Source organism: Ascaphus truei, chromosome 15 (assembly GCF_040206685.1).
Source record: "Ascaphus truei isolate aAscTru1 chromosome 15, aAscTru1.hap1, whole genome shotgun sequence".
NCBI classification, from domain to species: domain Eukaryota; kingdom Metazoa; phylum Chordata; class Amphibia; order Anura; family Ascaphidae; genus Ascaphus; species Ascaphus truei.
Genome location: NC_134497.1, coordinates 45312406 through 45324463, shown reverse-complemented (window position 1 = coordinate 45324463; position 12058 = coordinate 45312406). Strand labels below are relative to the sequence as shown.

The following is a 12058-nucleotide window of genomic DNA, read 5'->3' as shown; positions in this document are numbered from 1 at the left end:
AGGGAGCAGGGGGGGGCTCTGTGTGAGGGAGCAGGGGGCACTGTGTGAGGGAGCAGGGGGGCTCTGTGTGAGGGAGCAGGGGGCACTGTGTGAGGGAGTAGGGGGGCTCTGTGTGAGGGAGCAGGGGGGCACTGTGTGAGGGAGCAGGGGGGCTCTGTGTGAGGGAGCAGGGGGGGCTCTGTGTGAGGGAGCAGGGGGGGGCTCTGTGTGAGGGAGCAGGGGGGCACTCTGTGAGGGAGAGGGGGGGGTCTGTGTGAGGGAGCAGGGGGGCACTGTGTGAGGGAGCAGGGGGGCACTGTGTGAGGGAGCAGAGGGGTCCTCTGTGTGAGGGAGCAGGGGGGCACTGTGTGAGGGAGCAGAGGGGTCCTCTGTGTGAGGGAGCAGGGGGGCACTGTGTGAGGGAGCAGGGGGGCTCTGTGTGAGGGAGCAGGGGGGCTCTGTGTGAGGGAGCAGGGGGGGCTGTGTGTGGGGGAGCAGGGTGGGCGGGCTCTGTGTGAGGGAGCAGTGGGGGGGTCTGTGTGAGGGAGCAGGGGGGGGCACGGTGTGAGGGAGCAGGGGGTGCTCTGTGTGAGGGAGCAGGGGGGCTCTGTGTGAGGGAGCAGGGGGGGGCTCTGTGTGAGGGAGCAGGGGGGTCCTCTGTATGAGGGAGCAGAGGGGTCCTCTGTGTGAGGGAGCAGGGGGCACTGTGTGAGGGAGCAGGGGGGCTCTGTGTGAGGGAGCAGGGGGGGCTGTGTGTGGGGGAGCAGGGTGGGCGGGCTCTGTGTGAGGGAGCAGTGGGGGGGTCTGTGTGAGGGAGCAGGGGGGGGCACGGTGTGAGGGAGCAGGGGGTGCTCTGTGTGAGGGAGCAGGGGGGCTCTGTGTGAGGGAGCAGGGGGGGGCTCTGTGTGAGGGAGCAGGGGGCACTGTGTGAGGGAGCAGGGGGGCTCTGTGTGAGGGAGCAGGGGGCACTGTGTGAGGGAGTAGGGGGGCTCTGTGTGAGGGAGCAGGGGGGCACTGTGTGAGGGAGCAGGGGGGCTCTGTGTGAGGGAGCAGGGGGGGCTCTGTGTGAGGGAGCAGGGGGGGGCTCTGTGTGAGGGAGCAGGGGGGCACTCTGTGAGGGAGAGGGGGGGGTCTGTGTGAGGGAGCAGGGGGGCACTGTGTGAGGGAGCAGGGGGGCACTGTGTGAGGGAGCAGGGGGGTGCTCTGTGTGAGGGAGCAGAGGGGTCCTCTGTGTGAGGGAGCAGGGGGGCACTGTGTGAGGGAGCAGAGGGGTCCTCTGTGTGAGGGAGCAGGGGGGCACTGTGTGAGGGAGCAGGGGGGCTCTGTGTGAGGGAGCAGGGGGGCTCTGTGTGAGGGAGCAGGGGGGTGCTCTGTGTGAGGGAGCAGAGGGGTCTTCTGTGTGAGGGAGCAGGGGGTGCTCTGTGTGAGGGAGCAGGGGGGGCCTCTGTGTGAGGGACCAGGGGGGGGCTCTGTGTGAGAGAGCGGGGGGGGCTCTGTGTGAGGGAGCAGGGGGTGCTCTGTGTGAGGGAGCAGGGGGGGCTCCGTGTGAGGGAGCAGGGGGGGCTCTGTGTGAGGGAGCAGGGGGGCTCTGTGTGAGGGAACAGGGGGGGCCTCTGTGTGAGGGAGCAGGGGGGGGCTCTGTGTGAGAGAGCAGGGGGGTGCTCTGTGTGAGGGAGCAGGGGGGGCTCCGTGTGAGGGAGCAGGGGGGGCTCTGTGTGAGGGAGCAGGGGGGGCTCTGTGTGAGGGAGCAGGGGGGCTCTGTGTGAGGGAGCAGGGGGGGCTCTGTGTGAGGGAGCAGGGGGGGCTCTGTGTGAGGGAGCAGGGGGGCACTTATTATTAACTTGGAAAATAATTTAAATGATAAAATCAGGACAATCTGCATTTCAAAGACAAAACCAGCAGCCCTGTCGAGAACGTGTGTGCGTGTTTGTTTATTTTACGTATTACAGCCTCAGGGGTTATGTTATATCCAGGTTACCTCCTTCATATCAACATCAGCCAAAAGGAAGGAACTGAAGCAGCTTTACTGAGATATATTAAGGACCAAGAAGAATATACACAGCTACATGCAACAGAAACTATCTTCCCCTAGCACAGTGCCTGGGAAATGTTACTGTCTTGTTTCTAATCTAAACAGTATGTGTCATGTGATCCGTTTTGAAGTCTAAAAACTACACCTCCCATGATCCCCTTAGTGTGAGCATGCGCAGTAGGACACAGAGCTGTGACCTGGATGTAGTCAGTGTCTCCACTTCCGGGAAAGTGAACCTGAGACTGCAGCAGGGAGAGGAGAGACCACAGCTCAGAGGTAGACACACACACACACACACACGCACCCACACCCACACACACACACTGTCTTTATCACCTCTAGTCATAAAACTGCACGGGGATGGGATTGTCTTCCATCACGGATCACATTCCAGTATGCACTGTTTTTAAGTTTAAACCCCTCTTTAGCTTCATTCGTTGTAACATCGCCGGAAGACGAGATCAGTGTATCTCGAAAGCTCGCAAGAATAAAAGCATTTCGTTAGCCACAGAACGGTATTGTCTATTCATTTTTGACAATTAAAGCTCGGCTAACATGGTACGGATACCTCTACATCATTTATATAATATATATATAAAACTAACAGAGTAGCGCTAATAGTGTATAATTAAAAGTGATGTGATAAACAACCAATAAATATGTGAAAACATGAGTATAAAATATAATTATATATATATGTATATATATATATATATATATATATAAAAAAACACATCACAGCTTGCACTCAATGTACTGGTTCATATAGACAGGTGCTAGTCTCAAATAATAGAAAAACAACATTACCATTCTCTCGTCCGGTAAAGAAAGACTGAACACACACACACACACACCCCACCAAAAAATCTACTCGCCACACAAAAAAATCTACTCGCCACCTAGTACCAAACGTGTGCTGAATGGGCCAATATTTACTCGCTCGGGGGTTAAATCCACTCGCCCGGGGCGAGCAAATGTATAGGTTTGTATATATATATATATATATATATATACACACACACACACACACACACACACACACACACACACACATACATATATAACAGCCCCATAAGAAAGTCTGTTTCTGTAGCAGTAGGGAAAGCTTCTCTGCTCTCCTGGTGTCCGCACCCTTGTGTGCTAAGGCAATGTCTGCTTCCAGGTATAGAGGGTCTGCTCCCCTTTATCTTGCTGTCAGCCTGCAGTCTCTTTGCAGCTCAAGACATCAGTCCTTCCTGGGTCAGCCCCAATTGTGAGACTAAGGAATTCTCCTTCCTGTCTCAGAATAGGCTATTTCTGAGAGAGCTTTAATCAGCCAGGTGGAGTTGGTTAATTGCTGATATGCAATTAGCCAGCACACTGCTGGATTAGAGGCAAGTTTCTTTAACAGGGATAAGTCCCTGTTACACTGGGAATCCTAAATAAGAATTTCCCCTGACCGGGACTTAGCCCGCAATGTCCTGAAACTGAAATCCGCCTGCAGTTCCACACGCCACCGCTCCCCTCTCTCTACCCCCGCACCGGGCACACAGGATCTTCTCCTCTTCGCAGCTCCGGCGGAGGGAGGAAAGCTGGAGCACACACTCCATCCCAGCGCCACACTTGGAGGACACAAACATACACAGTGATACAAACACAGTGCGCATACTGACTCGCAGACAGACACACAGTGATACACACACAGTGACTCACATGCAGTGACGCACAGAGTCACAGACACACACTGACTGATGCGCACACACACAGTGACACAGTGATACACACACATACACTGACTCACAAACAGTGATACACTGACTGACGCACACGCTTACTGGCACGCACAGTAACCAACACCCACAAACACACGAGGAATTCACAGTTAATATAAATAAAGTACAAATAGCAAAAAACACGTTCTAAGTCAAACTTATCTGCGTTTTGACACTGAAATTGTGTTTTTTGATTTTTAATGAAAAACATCACCATCACAAATACAATTTCCGAGACAAAATACAAAGAAGTTTCACTTAAAATGCGCGTGCTCGGCACACACACTTTTTTTTTTTAAACTGCTGCTTTAAATCCAACTTAGTGGCGGGAAAACATGAAATCACTTGGAGTACACGACTGCATTGAAAAGGATGACATCACAATTGAACCCTTTGGGTGCCCTTTTGATGTAGCTGCTATGTCACCGCGTCTGGCCCCATGATGTAATAGCTACGTCATAGTAATCCTGCTGGTTTTCCTAGGGGAGATTCTGTGCTCCTGTACAGGGCAGGACGAATCTATCACTACGTGGGATAGGAGGGAGGGGTCTCCCTGTCCGTTCTGTCATCAGTGAGGGAGCGATCTCCTGACCCCTCCGTCACTCAAAGGGTTAAAATAACTGTTTTACTTATTTGTGTATTGTGAAAGAAATCCTGTTCTGTATTTCTCCAGGAACATTTGTGTTTGATTAATGAGGGCATTATAATTACTTTGTTTTCTATGAAAATGTTATGGTTTTTTTAAATAAGTTTAAATAAATCCTGAGATTAAAAACGCATAAGAGATTGTACAATCAGCCTTTTCTCCTTGCTACTGTAGCTATCCTAAGCGCTCCTTTTCCTCTCACCCCTCACAAGTCTTTCCCCATCTTAGGAACGCAGGGCAGCTGTTTTCGAAGCCTTATTTAACCAGAGGCAGCTGGTGACATTATGGATAACGTTGGTTGCTGTCACCTACAATACTTTACCTAGTTTAGTGGGCAGCTAATGCCACCTCTATATTGTCCAGACTATTACTCTGTGACCATTACCATCACTTATTGTCTTTCCAAATCCTTGCAAGAAGAAAGAAAAGACAAGTCGCATTTTAATAACTTTTATTTTTTTTCAACTCTTCCTTTATAAAATAGACATTACTTTGAGACCTCACTAACTGTCCCAATTTTAGGTTTGTAAATTGTGCGAGAAACGAGGAAGAACAGAACCTTGTGGCGTTGCAGGACCACAGGGAAATCTACTACAGAACCTGCACAGACCTCCCCCCACACACAGAGCTCCTGGTCTGGTATGGAGATGAATATGGGAAAGCACTTGGTATCAAGTGGGGTACGCTGTGGAAAAGTAACGCGCCAGCACCAGGTAATCAGGAATATGTGTGTTATGTGATTTTTACATCGCTATTGTCTTATTACTGATGTTAAATTGCAAATATTGATAGATCTGCATACACCATTACGGGTCAACTAGAACTTAATATCACTAAACCTGACTTGAGTCAAAGGGCCGGATACATCAAGCTGCGGTAACCAATAATGCCGTGTTACCGCCTGTTGACGGATGTTCACAGAGGTACACAATTGGAGGCTTTTATAAGGTGAAATTCCTTTTTCATCAGGAAATCATCCAAACACAGGGGGGGGGAACAAAGCTTCTATTCACTTGGGAGTATTTCTAGTGAAAATACCATGCAATTAATTCACAACTCCCTAAGTCAAGCATGTCTCGCAGCCCCAAAACATATAGCATGAAATAAGCAGATATAAGCAGTCTCTTAATAATGAAAATCTTATCTGTTCCTTGGAGGGAAAATCTTCTCTGGTTCAGCTCCCTTCCCTCAGGGTGTGTCAGCATTCAGGTTCAGAAGTTTTCCCTGTGTCTTGTAAGCAGCTCTGCTGTTTCTTCTGGCAGGGCTCAAGACTGTTGGGAGAGTCAAAGACAATCTCTGCTCTCTCTCCCAAGTTCAGCTCTCAGTCACAGCTAAGGAGTTACTTCCTGTCTCAAAGGCAGGCTTTTTCTACCACCTCTAATCAGGCAGGTGGTGTTAGTTAATTTGCTACCAGCAGTTTAACCACCACACTGCTGGATTAGAGGCACATTTGTCAACAGGGATAAGTCCCCTGTTACATACCTCCCCTGTTTGTGGGAAGCTCGGGCTTACCACGGCCAAAGCTCATCCTTCCACTCTCATTCGAGATCTTTCTGTGACTTGAATGAGAGTGGATGGAGGAAGAGAACCCTCTGTCCCGCTGAGATTGGAGCCCTTTCTCCAGTTTATTTTTGTCTCCTCCTGAAAGTGCTTGAGATCAGCACTCCTCAGTCGCTCGAGGAGGACTTTTTCCACGTAAAGTCTTTTTATCGCGTGCGCGGTCATGAGATTTCTGTTGCGTCGGGCACTCCTCTTTTTGTAGACAAAGTGTATGGCAACAGTTGTAGAGCAGTTAGGACTAGCCCTTAGAGTTTTCTGCTCTTGAAGCGGTCTTTCTGCAGTTTCTCCACACCACGGAGTCGCCAGTTTAGCTTCTTTGGGACTGAGTTGCACCTCCACCTCCTTTTCCAGAGAACGTCCTATTTTTTCAGCTTCCTCAGCTAAGGATTCTTCTGGCTTTGATTCTGCACTCCTACCTCTGTTTGTTGCCTGTTGGGCAGCTGTAGGTTTGGCTGGTGCTTTCTTAGGTGGCTCAAACTTTGTAATTTTGTTTTAAAGTTGCGTGGAGTCCCCAACTCTCACTGTACCCTTGTCTTCACGGGCATTAGTTACTGTGGTATACTGGTGCTTGGGCAGAGCCAATACCTTTTTCCGTATTGGAGGAATCTGTAAGTTACTGGCCTGCAGAGTCTCAACCTGTTTGAGTGCGTCTTGCAAGTCTCTTCTCAGGGAATCTATCTGCGCACTTTGCTTCCTCTGAGTCTGTATCAGAGTCTCCTTCATATTCTGGAGCTCTAATTTTTGTCGTCACGGTTGCCGCTGTGTCTGTTTTCTCCTTGGTGTACTGACTCAAGGGAATGGAACAGTCTCTCTGTCTCTCCAGCTCTTGCTCCAGTTTCGGAGCCTTCTCACGCTCCCTCTCATACAGAGTCACCTGGTATCGAAGCTCTGCTTCCAATGATGCTCTGAAGACATGCAGCATGGCCTTTAGCTCATCATACTGCTCTGTGGGGACGTACTGGGTATTCAGACGTTCCTGCAGCGCTTGAACCTCTTTAGCAGCCTGCAGTTTTTCTTCCTGTAGCGTTTGCTGCTTCTCCTCAGCATACTGGAGGTGTGTACGCAGACCTTGCAGTTGGTTCTGCAGTCGGTGCTCTGCTTCAAACTTTTCCTTGACTTCTTCTGTCAACTGAAAATTTTCTTCTTTCAGTTTTAAGTTTTCTCTTTTTAATCTTGAATTTTCTCTTTTTTCAGACTCTGTATTCTTCAGGGCTTCTTTGCAGTCCTCCTTCCATTTATGCACATCTGCTTTGAGAATGACACTCTCCTGGCGTGAGACTTCCTTCTCTAAGTTGAGGGTCTGAAACTCCTTCTGAGAGACTTTGAGATCTGTATCAAGATTACCAATAGTGTCTTTTGCAATGTCCAGCTCCTCAGTGAGACTGTGTAGTTCCTTTCTGGAAACTTCCAGGTCTGTGCGGCAGCTGTTGGTCCCATGATGTGAGGCATCCAGTGCTCTGCGGAGTGTCTGAACCTCTTTCTGAGATACGTCCACTTCTATCCGGACACTGTTGACCTCCTGTTGTGAGGCATTCAGCTCTATACGAAGAGTGTGAACCTCTTTCTGGAAGACTGTCATCTGCTTCAGTGCCTCCTCATACTTCCGTTTTAGCGTAGCCACCATTTTATCAGATTGGCTCTGCTTTTTATCCATGGCGGAAATAGTAGCCTTTGCAGTATCTAGCTCAGTCTTGAGATCCTCCAATTCGGTCATGGCCGCAGAGTAAATTGCGAGCACAGTCTTATGTAGCTCAGCATTATTTTCTCTCTCCCTTTCCAATTCTTCACAGAGCAGATCACAGTCACGCCTGGCAATTTTCAGGGCTTCTTCAGGGCTGGTCAAGGGATTGTCACTCACTGGTTCCGGCTCCGCTTCCCTGGGATGACTGGTTGAGGGTTCCTCACTGTTGGCACCGGACAGACACTTGTTTGGGGTACGCGACTTCTGCCTTGGGCCCTCTGGATATTCGGTTAACCGTGGGACGAATTCTCCATTTTCTCTAGGCCGCAGGGCAACTCGGTCCCCCTTTCCCTCCACAGGATCTGCGGACGTGTCTGTTCCTTCCACGGTAAGTGAAGAACTGCTTTTCTTTTTCCGCCTTTTTGATTTGGATGACACCGTCCCTTCAGGGATATTGGGGTCTCCATCTTCATTTTAAATTTTAGCGGCTTCATTATATACGCCAGGCTTTTCTTGCAGTTGCTTTAGCTGACAGAAATATTGGGTGATCTGCTGCTCCCGCTCTGTCTCCTGCTGATCATATTCGTCAAAGGGAGCGGTCTTTTCTGTTTGTGCCGAGTTCAGGCACCCCCACCATTCTTGGGGTGTTTTGTGGGTGTGACTTGGTTCGGGTTCCCCGTAAGAGATGTCTTCCTCTTTATTGGACTGGAAGGGCCACTCTTCCGTGGGGTAGGGTTCATTACAGGAACGCTGCATCTTGTCCTCCATTTTTAGGCTATCAGGTGTTATTTTCTTCCTGACCTCAGGAGGCACTATTGCAGCTGTTGCCACTGTATTTGCTAGAACCCCCAATTGTGGTAGTCCTACAGATAGGCATGTTTTGCTTGTAGAGGTCGTAGCTCTCACAGGCATCTCTGTAGACTTTTCTTTCTTGGGAAATGTTTTTTTTTTTTCAATATCAGCAGTACTGTGCATGCATTTTCTCTTATCAGGTTTACAAGATGTGCAGTTGCTAGGTAAAAAAAAGTCTAGTTGCTCTACACCATTTACTTGCTAGGTGCAATCTCTCCGCTTCAGCAACAGAATTTGGTTTTGTGCCTGAGTTCAGTAATTTTCAGTCTCATCTTTGGGTATTATGGCATTCACACTTCACACTTTGGGTGTCTGTTTTTGCTCCCAAGATATATATAGGCAGACTTTTTTACTTGCAGAAAAAAAAACATTATTTCATTCCCGGCAGGGTGACTCAACACTCAGCATTTGTTTGCTAAAAATTCCCCTGCTTCACCACAGTCTTGTATCAATTTCCACACTTTTCTGCATATACTCCATTCACAGCTGGTAGCCCTATGCGGTGTGGCAACCTTTATTTGCAAAATCAGTACCACTCGTGGGTCACCATCTGTATTCACTGCTTCAGCGAATCTTTTGAAAACAACAAACACCTATCCCTTTTTAAGGGCTGACTCACTTCTTGAACCCTGACTATGGCTGGAAGGCAAAACCCCTATTTCAATGACCATATTACACTTTGTGATAGGCAAAATAAGGTTTAGCTACTTCAGCAGTCTCTTCTGGGTTTTTGTAAGTTTCAGTGCAGTGTGGTTTCAGTGGTGTGTATCCTTTTAATTCTGATCTCTGCTGCATGATGGGTTTTTTTCTAACTTTCTCAGATTGTTTGTAGGCAAAAAGCATAAAAAAAATTTCACATAAAAATCTCCGGTCCTTTTTAACTTTAAAGACACCTCTTGTCCCTCTTCGGACACCATATGTTGACGGACGTTCACAGAGGTACACAATTGGAGGCTTTTATAAGGTGAAATTATAATAAGGCTTTATTGTGCCTGTGGCAGGACGGCCTGTAGCCGAGGTCAGGGAACAGTCCACACTTATAGTTTCAGGATAAATAAAAACATTCAGTGGCTTTATTTCTCCACAGTAACATAACATGCGGGTACTCTGTCCCTTTAACAAAATAAATCCTGCTCCACTTTGTGAGAAAAACTGACTAATAACACAGCAGACCTATCTAGCAGGCTGGCTGGCTAAACCAGAACCAAACCATAAGGGTACTTTAAGCAGTCAGTAAACAAATGAATAATCCTTACTTTAGTTGAAGTAGTCTTTGGTGAAATCCCTCTGGCTAAGGGCTCACGCAGCAGTGTGCTTCTCTCTCTCTCTCTCTCTCTGGCAACTACTGCCAGTCACATGATCCTTTATCTACCTTGCTGGCTCTCAGGTGTCAGCTAAAGAGTTCTCTCCCTGCACATACACACATCCCCCCTCTCCCTGCACATCACACACATCCCCCTCTCCCTGCACATCACACACACACATCCCCCCTCTCCCTGCACATCACACACACATCCTCCCTTGTCGCGGTGGAACATAACTTATACCTCAAACACTCTGGGTTTAGATTGAACAAGACTTTTGGTAAAATAAACTTGGAGGTTTATTTCGTTTTTATAGATCGAGGGTTGAAGGGAGCGAAATTTCAGGAACACCCTAAAAAAGAAAAGATAAAATGATGGTGCAGTAGAATCACAGATGGCTGGTATACCAAGACTTGGCTCGTATAAAATGCCTACTTACAAACAGGAAGTGGAGAATCAGCATGTAACTGGGAACAGAATATGCAGGGCTCTTTCTCACGATATGGCTCAGGAGAAAACACAATGGAGAGAGACCATGGTGCAGACAAATAAAAAATTTATCACACTAAAAGCTAAATGAAATGTACTCAAAATGTATACAAAAGTATTAGGCACATAATAGTAGAGCAATGAGTCTCACGCCGGGGAGGTTGGATCCAAGCCGTCTCCCTTCGATACTTCCGCAGCTGGATGGCGTCGATGGTGTCTGACGTCACATCCGTCGATGGTCTGACAACTTCCGGTTAGCGCGGGAAGGGGAGTAGGTACGCGACAGGGCGGTCCCCTCTCTTCTGGAATGGTGCTCACTGCGTAGGATGTGGGGGCTCAATGCGTTTCCCTCAACTATTGTCAGCTTTATTAGGAGCAGTATTTTGTTTTTAGACAGACACAGTTAAACAACTAACAATTGACAGAAACACTTACTTGGTAATGGGGAATGAAATACTCCTGATGTCCAGGAGTAGCAGTTCATTCAGTCACACAGGAATTCCGAAATGAACACGAAGCAAAGGGATGAGGCTGCAAGCACCTTTTTAAAGCTAAGGGACCTGGTTTTTAACATTAGCCCCATCCGATTGGCAATGAATTAACTTACACCTATTAAACATTGCCACATAACATGGGAGAGCTGATATCACCCTCCCCTCACAGCTCCAGACATGTGCAGTGGACATTTTGAGTAGCCCCACTTAGGAAACAGGACCCCAAATATCTGGAGTCCGCAGGTCTGGCTGAAGTGACAGTGGACAGACAAAGCTTTGTTCCAAGGTGTTACCTTTTACAAGTGAAATGATTATCACCTCTTTGCTAGACCGGGCTTGCATATTAAGCAGAGGGATTCATCCTTTTGATCAGCATAAGGTTTAAGCTCTGGTGTTACTTATTCACAGGGGCCTGGAAATGTAGGGCTTCACAAAGGACCTTAATTATTCGCTCCTTCCATATATTTTAGACCTTGTATATTTTTCTGCTATAACTTCATAGGTTACAAAATGTGTGTGCAGCCTAGGCTATATATGCACTGTCACCTCTCCAAAAATGAGCTGGATAGCTTGTTCACCCGCTGAGATATGGGTTAACTGCAGTTCTGACCCTGAAAACCGGGGCCGACAATGGGAGGGAAGGGAACAGGATTATACACACAATATGGTTAACCCTTTCCCTCCTGACATGATTTATACACATGCAGGAATATAACACAGAGCTGCAGGGAGTTGAAGCCTTATTCTGGGACAAAACAGATGTGACGGGGAATGCAAGTTATTACCCAACAAACATTAACCCCTTGTGTCCCACGCATGATTGAAGGGGCTGCCAGCAGGGGGGGTGACCCCTTTATTCAGGCCTCGCATAGCCCCCAATCATGACACCCCTCTCCCTGCACATCTCACACACACACATTCCTCTTTTCCCTGCATCAGAAGCTATGTGATTGGTTAAAGCTTGTCACATGGTGAGACCGTTGCTGTAAAAATCAAATTCTACTGACTACAGAGATTTAGGTCGATCCATCGCGCCTACTATAAGCGCATGCGATTGATTCAATGCATTTGTTTTGACGCGATGTCGCCGGCACTATAAGTGCAGCCTTAGTGGCTAGTATTGCTTGGTTAGTTCTTGGTTTGTCCCGCAGGCATAAACAAAACACTATGGCTCAAATACATAAAATTCTGTTAAATTAGAGTTAATATCTCACCCGGGGAAATAATAAACTAACGGGTATTATTACCGCAATTTTAAGGTGGTGTATAT

The 12058-nt window shown here is 48.0% G+C and overlaps 1 protein-coding gene across 3 annotated transcripts in view; it reads left to right on the top strand.

Annotated features, from left to right (window-relative positions):
* LOC142466896 (uncharacterized) overlaps window positions 1-12058 on the top strand; it is a 74509-nt gene that overhangs the window by 58273 nt on the left and 4178 nt on the right. Inside the window, exons 1-3 of one of the 3 annotated variants that reach the window (XR_012788268.1) lie at window positions 2188-2287; window positions 4931-5121; window positions 10122-11550. The gene's annotated coding sequence lies outside the window, so the exon portion shown is untranslated. Of the gene's footprint in view, window positions 1-2187; window positions 2288-4930; window positions 5122-10121; window positions 11551-12058 lie in introns of those variants that run through there. The other 2 variants (XM_075572488.1, XM_075572489.1) reach the window with 2 other exon arrangements.